Source organism: Oryctolagus cuniculus, chromosome 5 (genome assembly GCF_964237555.1).
Source record: "Oryctolagus cuniculus chromosome 5, mOryCun1.1, whole genome shotgun sequence".
NCBI lineage: Eukaryota > Metazoa > Chordata > Mammalia > Lagomorpha > Leporidae > Oryctolagus > Oryctolagus cuniculus.
In genome coordinates, this window is record NC_091436.1 from 158,299,348 (window position 1) to 158,312,158 (window position 12,811).

The window sequence follows — 12,811 nt, forward strand, 5'->3', positions numbered from 1 at the left end:
CAAGGACAATACAGGACCTGCTGAAGGCTGAGACCAGGGTCGGAGAATGAAGAGAGATCCTTTTAGATACACTGGGCTTCCACCAAGGGCAGCCACTAACTGCTAGGTACAGGTCAAATGGGAGGAGAAAGACCTTCTAAGGTGCAGGAATCTAAAGACTGAGCAGAGAGAAATGTCTGATATAAAAAGCCAGCAGCCAGGAGTAGGCATTTTGGCACAGGAAGTTCACCTGCCTCTTGGGGCACTCACATGGCACATCCAAGTGCCAAGTGCCAGTTCCAGTGCCAGCTCCTCCACTTCTCACCCCACTTCCTGCTGATACACCTGGGAGACAGTGAAGGACCTGCCATCTGCACATGAGCAAGAGACCAAGAATTCCCCCAGCACCCCAGCACTTAAACTAAAAGGAAGTGTATTCCAGGGAAACCTGAAACTAGGGGTTCCTGACTCAACTAGACTGCGGATTTTATTGATCAAACCCTCATACTAATAACATGACCAAAGATAAGGCCTGGCACTTTCTGAGTGTAAGAGCAGTCTCAGAATCGTGTCTTTTTAATACACAGTGTCTGGCATTGAATCTGAAATTCAGAAACACATGAAAAAGTCAGAAAATATAAACAACCAAAAAAATGTAGTTGATATTAATAGATTCCAAGATGGTCCAAATGTTGGTAGTTTCAGAAAAGGGACTTTAAAAATATATCTTAATGAAGCATTAACAAACAAAATCCAGCAGCACACAAAGAATCATAATTAACAATAAATCATGACCAATTAGGTTACTGCCAGAAATGTAAAAAAAGTCAGTGTCACTTTACTAAGAGAATAAAGGAGAGAACTATCATCTCATTAGATGTTGAAGACAAACTGGATGAAATTCAACATGAATTTCTAATAAAAAAAAAAAACCTATTGGAAAACTAGAAAAGGAAGAAAATGTTCTCAGTCTAATAGATTATTCCTTGAACTAATACTATTGAATGTTTTCCTTTTAGACTGGGAGAAAAGCAAGAACATCCACTGTTTTATTTTTAAGACTTATTTGTTTGAAAGGCAGAGTTACAGAAACAGAGAAGGAGAGAGAGAGAGACAGAGAGAGAAAAGGAGAGGGAATTTTCCATCCCCTGGTTCACTCCCCACATGACCACAACATCCAGAGTCAGGCTAGGCTGAAGCCAGGAGCCAGGAGCTTTCCCTGGGTCTCCCACTTGGGCTCAGGGGCCCAAGCACTTGGGCCATCAGTAGAAAGTTGGATCAGAAGCCGAGCAGCTGGGATTTGAACCAGTGCCTATATGGGATGCTGGCGCCACATGCAGTGGCTTTACCCACTACACCACAACGCCGGCCCTAAGAACATCCACCCTTAACATTTTTATTCAGCACCATTCAAGAATATCTCTTAATTTTGAAAGGATGCAATAAGAAAGCATAAAATGCTAAAGGGAGAAATCAAACTTGTTATTCAAAGAAAATGTGACAGAAACTCCATGGAATCTGGATAGAAGCGTGTGTCTGTGTAAAGGAATCAGAAAGGAGATGAGAGATCTTTCTAGGTGATGGTGATGATTTATACTTGTATCTTGGTTTAGATGAGTGTATGTCATGGTCGACTCTTACCAAACTGAATGATTAAGCCCTAGGAATTTTATTGTGTATCAATTATAGCTCATTATAATTATTCTAAAGAATAAAGAGCCATAATTTACAAAATAGCTTAAAAAACCAAAGGTAAAATATTTACAGGATGTAAACAAAGCGAAAGCAGCAGGGAGGGCACTTGGCACAGGGGTTAAGACATGGCTGGGGCCGCTCACCTCCCGACTGGAATGCCTGGTTCGAGTCCTGGCTCTGCTCCCTATTCTCCATAGGCAGTGGTGGGGCTCACATAGCTGAGTGCCTGCCACCCACATTGGAAACCTGGATTGAATTCTCAGCTCCTGACTTCAATCGGGCCCGGCCCTGGATGTCGCGGGTATGTGGAAAGTGACCCAGTGGGTGGGAGATCTGTCTGTCTCTCTCTGTCTCTATGCCTTTCAAATAAATAAAATTATTCAGTTTTTGAAAGTCCTGAAACCAGTTGACGGCAACAGCATTGAAATACGACAAAAGCATAATTCTGTGCATCTGCTTCCCATGTACATCAGTAAAAGCCTATTTGGTGCAGCAATTTTGTCTCAATTAGCAGATCTGCTCCATTTCTCTGGCCCTGCATCAGAGAATCATGGACTTGATGGAGCAGAAGGGCCAGTGGAATTGGACCAAATGAAAGCCCACGCTCAGTCCAGCCTTGAAGTAAGTGTCCACCAACGAGCACGAACATTTGAGGCTCGTTGTCCTCAAACTGTGAGATTCAGGCTTCAGATGGAGAGAAATGTGTCTCCGGAAAAGATGACTCGGGTCCATGAGTTCCAAGAATCAAATTCCATGAGCCGCTCAGAAAGTCGACAGCCACAGAGAATTGCCCACACCCTGGCCAGTCTCTCCTTGATGTTCTTTCTTTTCCCGGCTATTCTGTTGAGAGGCCTAAGCAAGCAAACAGGGCCCAGAGGGAAAACCAAGCATGAGTGAGAAATTAGAGTTGACACAGCGCTGTGGAGTGGGTGGGGAAGGCGGAGGTGGGGACGGCCTCTCGCGCCCCGTGTCATGCATCTTTCCCACTCATTACAACACCCCTGATTCTTTGATGTGTCCTTTCCCATAGATGATGTTCTCTGTGAGAGAGGGGGAGGTAAGCCAGCTCGTGGGAAAAATGTCTCCCAGGTTGTGAGCAGTAAATTGGCTCCTGCCCAGGTAATGTCCTCAAGGTGTGCCCTGAGAGATGAAGTCACTTGGCTCATCTTACCAGCTTCAGGATGGCGTCAAGACCTGACAAAGCCGGGCAACACGTACAAGGAAACTCCTCCGAGGCAAGGCCATGGCACTGGAGAAGTCTTCCTGGAGAGGGCAAGGTGGAGACCTTGTTCAAGAAAAGGGAGGACAATGAAATCAGCTTCATGCGGTGAAAATGCACATCTGATGCCCACGCCATACCTGGGCACTTGAAAACGTTTGCAGAAAAGTGAGATTTAAATATAGGTTTATTTGGCTGCAGAAAAAAAAAAAATTGAAATCCTTGAATAGAAGAGGTTATTCAAAAGTTCATGGAAAATTTGCATTAAAAAACTATGCATAGACTTGAATGTCTTGCATTTAAGTACACTTATCTGTTGATTCCATTTTTTCAGTTTTCCATGAATTCTTAGAGGCCCCTATGTATGTGTCTATGTTCTTGGAGGCATGCTTTAATTCTGGCACCCCTTTCAAGCTTTTATTCTTTTCATATTTGTTCAGCGTTTATTTAATGAGGAAAAGAAAGCAGCTTTGTTCCTAGGGGAGAACTAGGCTTTCTTGAAATATAACCCACATGCAAGAAAGAGCGTATATCACAGCGTACAGCTTGAAAAATCCTCACAACGTGAACACACCCCGTTTGCAGCACCCAGACAAGAAATAGGCCAGGGGTCCTTCGGGCTCTCCTCAACAATACCACCACCGAAGCAGCTTCTTAATTCGTGAAGTTATAAAATTCTCTACTTTCACACCTTATTAGATTTATTGGGAACTTTCCTTCTATGGCTTGCTTTGTACTCATACTCACAGAGCAATTTGTGCTCAAAATCTGAAGTCAAGGTCAAGGACACAGAACCATGGCAAAGCACTGTTGCCAAGATATGGCACCGCATCATCACGACTTACTTGGTTTCAGAATAATGTTGACTGCCCGTCACTGCTGACACTGAGTGACTGTTACTTGCATGGATGCAGGTGCTGGCAACCTTCATTGCCCCTAGTAACACACAGCATTCCCCCTTTTCCGTGTGGGATATGTTCCAAAATCCACAGTGCATGTCTGCCATCGCAGATAGCATCATACGCTATAATGCAATCGCTTTTCCATCATATCTAAGCACTCATCCCACACTGTGGCTGTGGAGATGCAGCCTGAGGTATGACAGTAAAACTCGCAGAATTCTCCTTTTCTTTCTTCACAATTTCAGACAAAAGGTTTCTCCTGACCGTAGATCTCAGCAACACCAGCGTGTGCGCTCCATTCTCTCCTAAGTTGAGAGATTCCACCCTTTTTGCTTACAGGAAGCACTGTGTGGTCTCTCTTCGGCAAATCTGAGTTACTAGTACCACAGCTCCTGTGCTCTGGGGCCACTTATAAGTAAAATAAGAGCTATTTGGATACAAGTACTGTGATGCCATGAGCTTGAGATGGGGTTACCAAGTGACTAGCAGCAGGTAACGTATACAGCATGGCTATGTTGGAGAAATGGGGCGATTCACCTCCCGGATGGAACGGAATTGGTTGGGGAGAGATTTCATCACACTGCTTAGAACGGTGTCCAGGTTAAAACTTCAGAATTGTTCATTTCCGGAACTTTCCAGAAATTTTCAGACTGCAACTGCCATGATTAACAGAAATCACAGAGAGCGAAACTGTGGATGAACAAGAGGATGGGGGAACGAGTGGGGACCATCGTGCTCATGCACAAATATAGCAGAGACAGGGTGTTGCTGGGCAGAAGTGCTTTCTGGTCTACTCAAGGGCACCACCTACTTCGGCAGAAGTCGAACAAAGCTCTCTTTTCCCAGTAGTGAGAGGAGCTGCATGTGGAAACCTGAGCTTGCAGTCATCATTTTTCTGATTTATTACAGCAATGCACTAGCACTGTCGAAGCCGGTATCTCAGAGAGATGCCCAGTCTTTTATCAGATGTATGCATTATAATTTTTTTTTCCAGCTCAGATCTTGACAGACTTTTCTATCTTCTGGCCTGAACCCTTGCAAGACTCTCAGTTCAGGCTTGTAGATGAGCTTAGAGCCAACTACGGGAAAGATTCCAGTCATTCTGCTTGCAGGACTGGGCTGGGGTTGTCATTCCACCAAGCCGAAATTCACAGTGTGCTGTGGTCATGGAGATGACTAAGACCCACCCTCTCCCCTACAAGAGTTCACTGTCAAACAGGGAGTCAGACAAGTAAGCAAACGGCAGAGCCAGATGACAAAGCCCCTTTGGCCTGGAGAAGTCCAAGAAGGCCTCACACAAGGAGAAACATTTGCAGAGTCAAAGAATAAATCAAAAGTCCCCAGCAGACCCGTGGAGACAAGGCTTTCTTTTCAGACACAGTTGCCTAAGAAAAGCCACGGTGGAAAGAATGTTCACAGCCAGGTGAGGAACTTTCTGACATCGTATTTTTCAGAACAATCTAGAGGCGATTATTTTGAGTCAGCTGGACGCTCACTGAACACGCCAGGTCGTATCATGTACCAGATCCTAGTTCCGGGGGTGGGGGGGGAGGGTCTGTGGCCTAGGAATCTTCATTTTGGTAATTCAGAATTTGAAAACCATTGCTCTGCACAGTGCAGAGAGGGGTGGAGGAGGAGGGTGAGGCAAGCAGGAGGCGTCACCACAAGGGATTGGCAAGATAGAGAAGGCTGCTTTCTAGACTTGTGTGAAGTGTTAACTTTTGCAATAGTTCTATTAGTATTGTCTCCAGATCACAGATGACAAGGCAGCGGTCCAGGGAGATGACACAGCTGCCCAACGGTCACAAGGTGATGGACCCTTGGCTGGAATCCAGGCGTGCCTGGGTGCACTGACCATTCTTTCAGCCATTTAACTTGAGTGACTTTTCTTAATACGTTTGAGCTGAGCCGGCTGCCTTTTCTCCACTTCTCCTTGTAGAAAGGACTCAGTGGGGTGCGATGACGTGGCTGGAAGGACCTCCCCTCCAGACCCACGTAACCCCACAGGCAGCCCTTTGTGCTCCTGACTGGAGATTGTGAGACCCAATGTTGAGTCCTACTCCTGTGCTCTGCATTTCTGACCATTAAGAACACAGTACAGATTTTATTTTTAATCATTTTTAGAACTCACTTGATTCACGGTGACAACTTCTTTTGTTTTCTTTTTGTAATTTTAATTTTTAGGATCTATTTTATTTATTTGAAAGACACAGAGAGAGAGAGAGATCTTCCATCTGCTGGCTCACTACTCAAATGGCCACAACAGCAGGCATCAGGGACTGGGCCACACTGAAACCAGGAGCCAGGAGCTTCATCCAAGTCTCCCATTTGGATCAGAAGTGGAGCAGCCAGGACTTGAACCAGCACCCGTATGGGATGCTGGCATTGCAGGCGGCAGGCCTAACTCTACAGCCCCTCTTCTTTTGTTTTCATAGTCTGGGCATTTGATGGGCCCTGTAAACAGCTGATGGTTTGTAGAGAGTTTGTTTTCGTTGGGTGAAAGGTGGCAGAGAATTTCACTTCCATCTCTTTTCACTGTCCACATGTCTATTTTCAGCTCAAATTAATTAACAATGTCGTTCGTCTCAGCCAGAAAGTTAACATTTGGTTGAGCACATTTTGTATCTTTGGGTTTATGCTTGACATATGACTGAAATTTTATTGACATGTAAGCTTTCTCTGAGTGTGTCTGTATATTTATGTATCTGTATTGTAGGAAGGGCTTTGCCTTTCATTGTTTGATTGTGCAATAATTCTTCAATTTCCTGATGATACTAATAAACTAGATTATAAGATATTGTCAAAAATCTCTACTCTGGCTTAGAGATAAGTAGGTCCTTAGATAGACTGGATATCCGCTAAATACCCCAAAATTAATACCTTCAGTGTGGAGGAAAAAAAAGAGACACTCTTGTAGAAACCAACTCAAAACAGCTTAAGAATTCATGTTCACATAATCTAGATATAATTATGCAAACAAGACTAGCTTAATAATTTTGCTTTAATAAAAACAGCTACATTTTCTCTGATTAATCAAGTCAAATGTAGTATAACCACTGATTTTTATTCTGCTTGGGAATTTTCTTTTTTTTTTTAATAAGTGAATTCCTGATTTCCTTCCTAAGACTAGGAGAGTCATTGTATTTATTTATTTATTTATTTACTTATTTGAAAGGCAGAGTTTACTCAGAGAAAGAGGGAGAGACAGAAAGAGATCTTCCATCCACTGGGGTCACTTCCACATGGCCTCAAGGCCCAGGGCTGGGCTAGGCCAAAGCCAGGAGTCAGGAGCTTCTTCCAGGTCTCCCATATGGGTGCAGGGGCCCAAGTGCTTGGATCATCTTTTGCTGCTTTTCAGAGCATTAGCAGGGAGCTGGATTGGAGGTGGAGCATCCAGGGCTCAAACAGGTACCTATGTGGAATGCTGGCATCACAGATGATGGCTTAACCAGCTTTGCCACAACACTAGCTCCATGAGTTTTCTTTGTAAACTTACATAGTTTTACTGATTGACTATGTTAGCATCACTTTTACTAAATATTTAAGATAATGAAAAGCAAATTTGCATTTAGCCAATTTGAATTCTTTTTCTGGCATATTTATTTCAGTAGTAATTGTGTCTTGCAGTGTGACAGCTTGAAGATAATTTTAAGAGCTTTAGGAAACTTAAAACCTTGGAAGATAATAGATTGAGTTAATGAGTGGATATTCATGTAATGCCTAGATCATTTCTGAGAAAGGAAACAAATGGAAACATTAATTGTTGTTGGGCTTCAAACAGGATTTGGCTCCCCCACCCAGGCCGACCTTTAAGCCTCAAGGTCTTATGTTAATGGTTAATGGATGAGTGTTAATAGTTGAAGAATTAAGGGTGGAGATGATCTGATTATGGGTCTTGGAGGTTGGCCTTCTGGTAGGTAGATTTATAGATCATTGGGACTTGCCTTCTATAAAGTAGTTCTCAAGAAATGTTATTTGTTTAAACAGAGCATGTTTCTTGTATCTCTATACTTCCTGGCTAACCCTGTGATCCTTCCACAGTCTACCCTCATCAATACCAAACTCACAGGCCCACTTGATCTTAGACTGTGAACCTCCAAAACTGTGTGCCAACATAAACGTTCTTCCTTCCTAAGATATCTTTTCAGATATTTTAGTTGTGATAGTGAAAAGCTAACTAAAGCAATTGCTATGCATAATGTTAAGTTTATATAACTTAGCTTCTTATCTTGTGTTGCAGAAATATGTATATACCTGTCAATGAATTTCTGGCACTCTGAGAAATTATACTCATAAAGAAATCACACTGACTTAATAGTAAGGAATGCATGTGGACATAGAATGCTGTAGAAGCCTCCTCTCAAAGAAAGAATTTATTACTTGTGATCAAAGCTAGATTTACTTGTAAGATTTTCAAAGAGAGTGTTACAAAGTAAAACAGTTTTCTCCATGCTGAATGAAAATCTTTCCTTGGACTATTGATTTGCTCTTAATAAGAGATTGTAAAAAGGTATTCTTTATCTTCTGAGTAAACTGCTTAGATAACATCTGTGTCTCACTGGAATAACTTTCTATGACTTATGTAGACTTCGCTGTGTCTTAATCCATTTGAGTATCTTACAAACAAGACAAACTTATTTCTCACAGTTCTGGGGCCTGCAACGTCCTAGATCAATGTTTGGTGAGGGCATCTTCTTGCTGTGCCCTCACATGGTGACAGAGGTAAGAAAACTCTCTTGGGCCTCTGTTATAAGCATGTCAATGCCATTCGTGGGGGTCCCCACCCTCATGGTCTAATCACTTCCCAAAGGCCCTGATAATAACCTCAAACTGATGACTAGGCTTTAAAAAAACAACGAATATATCTTTAGGGGACACAAACTTTCAGATAATAGCAATGTCTGATTTTTTAAGAAAACAGAAGTCTCCCACTGTAGAAAAAGCTGAGATTCTTTACAATATTATACCTTTTATTATTATTTTGCTTAAAAAGTTACCAACTATTGTTTCTCAGTAATTCACCATCTTATCTTAGATGTTCAAATCTCCCAACAACTTAATGAGTTTTGCTTTCCCAAATTTGGATCTCAAGGATATCTTTTGTATCTAAAGCTTCCTCTGAGATTTTTCCCATGGACTCTGGAAAATCATCAAGATTTGTCCTTTCATCTTTGTAAATAGATGAAATCATTGAGTTTATTTGATAGGTTACAATTGATGAGCTGACAAATCAGAAGGTTTGCTTCATTTTTCCCTAGGCAAAATGTGTATATATAAAATACCATAAGTACCTCAGAAATTGTGTGTTAGATGAGAAGTTTCTGCAGAAGAGTCAACGTCATCACCGCCCGTGGTATTTCCATTTCTCATAGCCCCAGTTCTGCTTTGCTTGGTGTTAGCCAATGACTCTATAATTCCTCCCTTATCCATGGACAATACCTTTCAAGTCCTCACTGAATGTCTGAAATCATAGTTAGCATCAGACCCCATAATTGAAAGCTTTTTGCATCTTAACTAAGCACATATCATGCACTGCGGTCAGAACCTTTGCAATGTAAGGAATAGCAGGAAAAGTAGCATGAACTTCTTTTTCCCAAATGCATAGGTAGAAGATCTGATGTTACCATAAATCTTAGCACCCTCAGCATAGGCTCTTCTCTCTTTCCTTGTGAAGTTGAGAACTTTCACCTCTCTGTGTATTGGAAGGAATTCATTGCTTTATATTCTCATATCTAAGATGTTAGCATCAGAACACTTGCCTTTAAGGCCATTGTTCAGTAATATATGAGTTACTTGAACTTGAGCACTGCAGTACCATGACCAATGATCTGATCATAGAGTTGGCTACTAAGTGAGCAAGAGTACTATAGATGAAGACCAATGGGCAGGTGAGATGTTGGAACACAATGCGGATGCACTGGACGCAGGAATGATTCAGGTCTTAGATGGGGCTGAGCAGGACAGTGGGAGATTTCCCGATGCTACTCAGGATGGCACACAACTTACAACACGGGAATGACCTGTTTCTGGAATTTTCTATTTGGTATTTGTTGACTGTAACTGACTTCCTGAAAGGGCAGAAAGTGACACTGTGAATACAGGAAGGCTACTGTAGTGCTGTCTGTCAAACTTCAGATAAACTTGGTCACAATTTTACTTCTTTAATTTGACACCAGTATCTTCTGGGCCATTGATTTTCAACAGAGAATTTATTTCACTTAACTATGCAGTTTTATTAACATTTTAGATATTTAGAACCTATCATTACAGATCTTTTACTTGATATTCTTGATATATTATGCCAATATTCCAATTATATGCTTGGTACCCTTATGGTATATTGTGTCAGGATTATTGCACATATTGAACATATTTTTTTTCTCAGTAAAAATAGTGTTAATGTTCACGGGGCCAGTGCTGTGGTGCAGTGAGTTAAGCCATTGCTTGCAATGCCAACATCTCATGTTGGAGTGCCAGTTTGAGCTCTGACTGTTCTGCTTCCAATTCAGATTCTTACAAATGAGCCTAGAAAGACAGCAGATGATGGACTAAATGCTTGAGCCCTTGCTACTCATATGGGAGACCAGGATGAAGTTCCTGACTCCTGGGTTCTGCCTGGCCCAGACCTGGCTGTTGTGGTCATTGATGGGGAGTAAACTAGCAGATGGAAGATCTCTCTGCCTCTCTGTGTCATTACCTCTCTTCTCTGTTGCTCTTTCCAATAAATAAATATTTTTTCAAAATATTTACCTTTTTTTGTAAATTAAATGCAATATCCACTTTTCTTTGAAAATAGAAGAAATCATTTATATTTAGAATTACTTTGTCTAAAATTTTCTAGACTAACCATTATCAAGTTTTGAATAACACATAAATAATGATCTTTTCTCATTAGTTGTATTATTCTTTTTTTAAAAAAAGGCTTTATTTATTTTTTGGAAAGTCAAAATTACACAAAGAAAGAAGGAGAGGCAGAGAGAGAGAGAGAGATCTTCCATCCACTGGTTCACTCCCCAGTTGGCCACAATGGCCGGAGCTGTGCCAATCCAAAGCCAGGATCTTCTTCCGGGTCTCCCACATGGGTGCGGGGGCCCAAGGATTTGGGCCATCTTCTACTGCTTTCCCAGGCCATAGCAGAGAGCTGGATCAGAAGTAGAGCAGCCGGGCCTCAAACCAGCACCTATATGGGATGCCGGCACTGCAGGCAGGGGCTTTACCTGCTATGCCACAGCACCGGCCTCATAGTTGTATTATTCTTGTAGTGAACTGTCATCAGATTTTTCACCTTTGAAAATTACAAGTAATAAGTTAAGACTCTTACATCTTTTGTCATCCACAGTAGATCTTTTGTTTTCCTCTGGTGTATCACAGAAAGCTCCTACACATCAGAGTGCTTTACTTTCAACATGGATTGTCTTGGAGCTTCATAGAAAAGGATGATAGCAGGTACTTTGTGGTACAGGTGGCTGCTGGTATCAAGCTATGTTGAGAACACACAAGTAGACTGATTCAACATTTGCAGAACTCTAGTAGAAAAACAAATGGGTCCATGAGACCACTAACTCAAGACTGACTGGAATAAGAATTAACAACGTAGAACTGAATGAGCAGATAAGGAGTAACTATATTTCCTGTTTGAAATATGCTGTTCTCATATTCTATTTGCTGGATACATAGGAAGTCCTCTTAAGCTATGTGTATAACTCACGTCAATTTAGACTCCACTTCTTTCAACTGAAATGAAAATTGTATAATTGATGTCCTATTTTCTCTGCCTGACTACTTATTGAGTATCTTTATGTTCACAGCGAAATAATTATTTGCATAAATTCAATGACAATCTGTCCTTCTTGTTACCATGACATAATTGAAAATATTGATCGTAGCCGGCACCGCGGCTCACTAGGTTAATCCTCCCCCTTGCGGCGCCAGCACACCAGGTTCTAGTCCCGGTTGGGGCGCCGGATTCTGTCCTGGTTGCCCCTCTTCCAGGCCAGCTCTCTGCTGTGGCCAGGGAGTGCAGTGGAGGATGGCCCAAGTGCTTGGGCCCTGCACCCCATGGGAGACCAGGAGAAGCACCTGGCTCCTGCCATCAGATCAGCACAGCGCACCGACCGTGGCGACCATTGGAGGGTGAACCAATGGCAAAGGAAGACCTTTTTCTCTGTCTCTCTCACTGTCCACTCTACCTGTCAAAAAAAAGAAAAGAAAAAAGAAAAAAAGAAAAAGAAAAAAGAAGAAAAAAGAAAAAAAGAAAGGAAAGGAAAGGAAAGGAAAGGAAAGGAAAGGAAAGGAAAGGAAAGGAAAGGAAAGGAAAGGAAAGGAAAGGAAAAGAAAAGAAAAGAAAAGAAAAGAAAAGAAAAGAAAAGAAAAGAAAAGAAAAGAAAAGAAAATATTGATCATACAAGTAAGGTCTTGGCTAGAATGTCATGTTTGAGAATTACACTCATTGAATCAGAAATGACTGGACACTTTCATGGAACGAAGACTGGTTTTGGTTTTCTGGAGGTGATGCATGCTATTATAGATCAAGCGGGACTTGGCTCCCCAAACTCATGCAAATGCTTAAAATCTGAAGCATCACATTGAGGGCTGATGGATTAATGATGGAGATGCGGTCTAATTATGGTGTCTGAGCTGTGGATTTCCTGGGAGTTCGTTGGGTAATTGAGACTTGCCCTCAGGAGGATTGGTTATTTAAGCCAAGTTCAGTCTAGCTTCTCTCCCTACTCCCTGGCTCATAGTGTGCTGGTTCCTCCACACCCCTTTTGCCATGGTCAACCTCCACCATTTATCAATGGGGCCACCTGATCCTAAACTGTAGGCCTCCAGACTATAAGCCAAGAAGCTCCTCTCAGCTATTTTAATAAAATCTAACACATACAGAAAACTTGCACCAATAGGTAGGGTCATTATTATTACCTATACCTGAAGATGCAGAGGAACCCTTGAACTTGTCTTTCTGGGAAAGGTTGGAAGAGTATGGAGGAGCAGACTAGAGAAAGCCCAGATTCTG

The 12,811-nt window shown here is 42.0% G+C and overlaps 1 protein-coding gene across 1 annotated transcript in view; it reads right to left on the reverse strand.

Annotated features, from left to right (window-relative positions):
- The window catches only part of EDN1 (endothelin 1), a gene marked incomplete at its 3' end in the record, with an annotated part of 26,156 nt that continues 13,345 nt past the window's right edge, over window positions 1-12,811 (reverse strand). The window contains 1 exon segment of the mRNA NM_001101696.1: window positions 1-45.